We start from the raw sequence: 6,420 nt of genomic DNA, 5'->3' as shown, positions 1-6,420 counted from the left end.
GAGGGGTTGGTATGTAATATAGAATACATATAGGTTTAAAATAGTTTTAAGTTTTTAGTTGCATTACATATGTTGTTCATGCCAATTAGCCCATCCTCTGAGGCTACATCTTTCTCTCATAATTTGAATAATGTCAGTGGGTTGTATGAAGCTATGCATAGATGTGATGTATGTGATGTATATAATTGAGACTAGCCTTTTAGAGGAGGCACTCAAGACTCAATCCATTATAGGATGTGTGGCAAGTTCTGATCCCCAGGGAACCCCATTAGCATGTAAAGCAGAACACAGTTTCAGATATAAGAAAAAGGATGGTAAGTTGAAGTTTGAAGTCAGTTCCTCAAAGCTAAGAAGCCCATCTTCATTGTATGTGTAGTTCACAATATTAATGCTTTAGACCAGGAGTTGCAAACAAAGGCTTGCTTTCTTGACCGAGGACCCCTATAATGCCAGTTGGTGTCATTTCATTTATTATCCCCTATGTTTTTCAATTGCCCTGACATTAGCTATAGCATTGGCAATGATAGGAACATCAGCACAGCTTTTGTTTATGAGACCTGCAAATTATATGTCTTGTAGTCTAATGGGAGGCAGTTTTTTGGGATGCTAATTGTTGTGAACTAGTAAAGGCACCACCTAATCTGTTCTGTTGCAAATCCAAAACCGCATTCATCCCACAGTTATCAGAGAGTAGTTGTTTACAGGCAATAATTCCTTTATTAGAAGAGTGAAAAGGTTGGGGTCAAAGATATTAGCGACATTAAAAACTAAAAAAAGCAATTTTCCTCACCGTCATCCCAATTTTTCATCACTAACTTTTTCTATATTAAAACTGAGATTGTGTTAAACCAGAATAACAACTCCTTGAACCATCACAGTGACTTCATAAAATTGAATTGAATGCACTACCCAACTGTAGGACCTTACAGAGACCGGTGTATTTAATCTGTAATCAAATTAACCAATTTTAATGCACACAGATTGACTAGATTCCATGTATTGTGTGAATTATGAAGACCATGGGTTGCACCCCAGTTTATATGGGAGTGTCGTTGCAAAGGGGGTGAATTCTTAAAAAAAAAAAAAAAAAATTGGTTAGTGTTTTACTAGGACCCTATTTCTCCCACATTGAAAGTGTGGAGTAGGTTGTGTAGATCAGAAGAAAATAATCCCATTAAAATGCATCAAGATTTTCAGGTTGTAACACAACAAAATATGAAAATGTCCATGGGGTGAAACCTTCCTATCAGCACTGTATATGTATATGCATATGTATATTTTCATTTTTGTTGCAAATATAATGGTAATATACAATATGGTTGTATTTAATATAAAATACCAGAAGAGCCTGCAGATTATTTTTTGTTTGAAGAGTATTAAGCATCAAATACTGAGCTGTAGGTATGGAATAAGAAAAACCCATACACACATGCAAAATAAATCATATTAAAACAAACTGGGATCCTGATAAGTAAGTAATGGTATTTCATATCAGTTCATGCTCTTTATAGTAACCCCTTAAGTCTCATACTGCCAAATTTAAAAATTTAAATGTAACTTAAATTGATTTAATAATCTAGAAGAGTGGTATACATCTTACTACAGCAAGACCTAAAGATGCATAAAACCCAAATCTTAGGAATTGTGCATCTTAAGCTTTTATATTGACCGATGAATATTACTATAGTCCAGAATGTTTACAGTCCAAGAATTGCAGCACATTATACATAGGAGAAATAATAGAATGTTTGGAGTGTGTGTTTGTGTGTATATATATATATATATATATATATATATATATATTATTTGGTAGATGTGAAGAAGGTATTAGACCTGGAGTGGAGCAGCTGTCATATTAAAAGTCCGGGCAGCATGATGAATATGAACTTTAATGGCACATGGCACACCTAATATTAAAATCATCAAACCTAAGAAATGCAATCATGCATGTTTAGTCACTCATGATATTTGCTGAAACAAAGCAACCTACATATAATTGGGTTTTAGCTGAGGCAGGTGCACAATAAACACCAAATCACATTGACTGTTTCCGCTTTTGTTTCTCATTTAAAAGTAAACATGATATTAACTTAAGTTTTAGAAATATGAATCCGATTCATCACATAACAGACTTGGTTTCCAAATGTACGTTTAATAAACTATATTATTACAGGTTTACAATACAATACAGTGTTACTCTGTACCATCTGTTTTTAAATAAGAACATAAAGTTTACAAACGAGAGAAGGCCATTCAACCCATCGTGCTTGTTTGGTCTCCATTAGTAACTAAGTGATCCAAGCATCCTATCCAGTCTGATTTTCCCAAATTGTTGGATTCAACCACATCGCTGGGCAGTTTGTTCCAGATTGTAACAACACTGTGTGAAGAAGTGTCTCCAGATTTCTGTCTTGAATGCCTTGAAGCCCAATTTCCATTTGAGTCCCCGGGTGCGTGTGTCCCTGCTGATCTGGAAAAGCTCCTCTGGTTTGATGTGGTCGATGCCTTTCGTGATTTTGAAGACTTGAATCAAGTCCCCACAGTCTCCTCTGTTCCAGGGTGAAAAGGTTCGGTTCCCTCAGTTTCTCCGAGTAGGACATTCCCTTCAGACCTGGAATCCTTCCCTTTGCAGGGAATTGAATAATTTCTTGATACCATAGGTGATGCCAAATGGTTTTCTATGTTGGATTTGGCTAGTGGTTATAATCAAATCACAGTTGTGAAGGAAAATTGGAGACTGACTTTTGTACACCTTTTGGACTTTGTCATTGTTACTATACCTGGATAAGGTTGTGGTTTTGTCATCTACAGTGGGACAACATATTCAATGTTTGCACCATGTTTTAGCAGTTACATGACATTACAGCATGTTAAATTACAGCACAGATGCCATTTACAATGAAGTGTCATAACTGTGTAGACTATTACAGTGCAGACAAAAACAATGCTTGACAAATAGTGTAGTGCCAAAACCTTACCAACAATAATAGCGCCTATTATTAATAATAATAATAATAATAATAATAATAATATTATAACAATAACACACTCCTGTGGAGTTTGTTTAATCTTAAATACAGTTTTTGTTTAATAGCAGGTGCCTTTGACCTACCTGGTCTATGTTTTGGAACCAGGAAGTCCAGAGAACCAAGAACCTCCCCAAGGTATTACTCTGTGAGAGCGACCTAACCAAGGTGATGTAAGTGGTAGTGATGAATCCAATCCTATTGGGTCTTCTGTGCCCTCACCACTGGGAAGCTTACCTCAAATAAGATGCTCCTCCCATTCCATTGCTGGGACCCACTCCAGTCATCGAGAGCCTAGAATTGCCCTTCAGACTAATTAGGTATGCACTGTGTACTTGAGGATGGGACTGCAGCCCTCTTGACTTCAAGCATACAAAAACTGAGTTTTTTGCTGCTTTTGGTGCAAGTTCAGCTAAAGAGATTATTAAAGTCTTGGGGTCCCAAATGTAGACATGGAAATCATGGGGATTATGATTTGATTATAGAGGGGTGAAATATAGCCGGAGGGAAACACAGGGGCTTATATGTATGTGGCATTGGGGCTAGTTAGTGTTCTAGCTAGGAAGGGGTGTCTGTATTTAAAAGATGTGAGCCTAAACAAAGAATGCTTCTTCACTGAACCATGCTGCTGAAAAATACCTCCAGTTGAAGTTCTGTACTGTGGTAAGAACGTCTTAAATACACTCACCTAAAGGATTATTAGGAACACCTGTTCAATTTCTCATTAATGCAATTATCTAACCAACCAATCACATGGCAGTTGCTTCAATGCATTTAGGGGTGTGGTCCTGGTCAAGACAATCTCCTGAACTCCAAACTGAATGTCTGAATGGGAAAGAAAGGTGATTTAAGCAATTTTGAGCGTGGCATGGTTGTTGGTGCCAGACGGGCCGGTCTGAGTATTTCACAATCTGCTCAGTTACTGGGATTTTCACGCACAACCATTTCTAGGGTTTACAAAGAATGGTGTGAAAAGGGAAAAACATCCAGTATGCGGCAGTCCTGTGGGCAAAAATGCCTTGTTGATGCTAGAGGTCAGAGGAGAATGGACCGACTGATTCAAGCTGATAGAAGAGCAACTTTGACTGAAATAAGCACTCGTTACAACCGAGGTATGCAGCAAAGCATTTGTGAAGCCACAACATGTACAACCTTGAGGCAGATGGGCTACAACAGCAGAAGACTTCACCGGGTACCACTCATCTCCACTACAAATAGGAAAAAGAGGCTACAATTTGCACAAGCTCACCAAAATTGGACAGTTGAAGACTGGAAAAATGTTGCCTGGTCTGATGAGTCTCGATTTCTGTTGAGACATTCAGATGGTAGAGTCAGAATTTGGCGTAAACAGAATGAGAACATGGATCCATCATGCCTTGTTACCACTGTGCAGGCTGGTGGTGGTGGTGTAATGGTGTGGGGGATGTTTTCTTGGCACACTTTAGGCCCCTTAGTGCCAATTGGGCATCGTTTAAATGCCACGGCCTAGCTGAGGATTGTTTCTGACCATGTCCATCCCTTTATGACCACCATGTACCATTTCCTCTGATGGCTACTTCCAGCAGGATAATGCACCATGTCACAAAGGTCGAATCATTTCAAATTGGTTTCTTGAACATGACAATGAGTTCACTGTACTAAACTGGCCCCCACAGTCACCAGATCTCAACCCAATAGAGCATCTTTGGGATGTGGTGGAACGGGAGCTTCGTGCCCTGGATGTGCATCCCACAAATCTCCATCAACTGCAAGATGGTGTTCCTAATAATCTTTTAGGTGAGTGTATATTGTATGTATATAGTGTTTGTTTACTTGTGTTCCACATTTTGCATTTTAAAGTTGTTTTTTATTTTGTAAGATGTAATTAAATGTGACTGCTTATCTTATCTCCTAGATAGGTTCCAGTTTGGCAGGCAGGGTCATGGTCAAAGTCCGTAGCAGGGTCGCTGAAGCGGCTCCAATAGGTATCCAGTCTTTCATTATCTTGGTAGCTCACCTAATGCTCTGCTGCACTTCCCCTGAGATACAATGCAATGCACTGTGGCATGCATTCTGCTTAAAAACACCTGATCATTAATCATTAATAATCATTCCTTTATGTTTGTGTCATGGGTGGTCAATGGCACACAACCAAATAAGCTGACTACGCCACCCCAGTTATTAATGAGGAGTGGGGGACCTCAAGCCACGCTTCCCCACACAGGTACGGTCAGCATCCCAGGTTTAGGTTCTTCTTGGATCTAAAGTTCAGACGCAACAAATAATTAGCAGAGCAAGAAGTCTGCTATTAACAATTAAGGGGAGTAATTTAACTAACCTAAAACTATGTAAAATTGCCCTAAACTAAAGAAAACTAAGAAAAAGAAACAAATTACAAAAAAGAAACAAAGCTAAGACTTAAATCTAAACCTAACTATTCCCCTAAACAATTAGCAGCAGCAAAACAGGCAACAAAAGTGCTTATCAGTTTGCAGTCCATTTAACAGCTCCACTGACTTTGGTCCTGGGTTCAATTTATTATTTAGTACCATACAGGCCAGATTTTGTTAATGGGATATTTTGTATGGGATATTGTGACACTCTTTGACCCGTCTCCATAAAAGCCTGTAGCCCTTGCAAAGTCTTCTTCTTGCTCGGTCATCCAGTTTGGAGGGACAGCCTGATCTAGGCAGGGTCTTAGTGGTGCCATACACCTTCCACTTCCACTAAATAATTATCTTGACCTTGCTCCTAGGGATATTCAAGGTCTTAGATTTTTTTGTTATACCCATTCCTTGATCTGTGCCTTTCAACAATTTTGTCCTGGAGTTTAAATGCACTACCCAGCAGAGGGAACCTACAGGAACAGCTGAATTTATCCTGAAATACTGTGAATAACTACAATTTAACACAGATGGAGGCCACTTAACTTTGTGTGAAGGCAATTGCTTTCACCTGAGCTAATTTAGGATTATTAAGCTATTTCAGTTTTTATTTTTCATACAATTTCTACACATTTCTAGAATAATTGTTTCACTTGAAAGTTGTTGTGTAGGATGTGTAGATAAATTGAAAAAATAACAATATTTTAATACATTTTAATCTCAGGTTATAAGGCAGCAAAAGGTGAATATTTTGAAAGGGGGTGTAGACTTTCTATAGGTACTGTGTATGTGTGTGTGTGTATAGGCTGTGATTTTTTTTTTACATTTTTTAATATTCATGCTGATTAATATGCAAGTCTAATGGACTATATTGGCTAGCAGACAATCGACAGAATATATAACAGATCAACAAGTTTGTGACATTGCAGGGTGAAGTCCGAAAGGGGTGCTACAGTGAGGGAAAAAAGTATTTGATCCCCTGCTGATTTTGTATGTTTGCCCACTGACAAAGAAATGATCAGTCTATAATT

The sequence above is a fragment of the Amia ocellicauda genome, chromosome 8, assembly GCF_036373705.1.
Source record: "Amia ocellicauda isolate fAmiCal2 chromosome 8, fAmiCal2.hap1, whole genome shotgun sequence".
In the NCBI taxonomy this organism is placed as follows: domain Eukaryota; kingdom Metazoa; phylum Chordata; class Actinopteri; order Amiiformes; family Amiidae; genus Amia; species Amia ocellicauda.
This window is presented reverse-complemented; position numbering follows the sequence as displayed.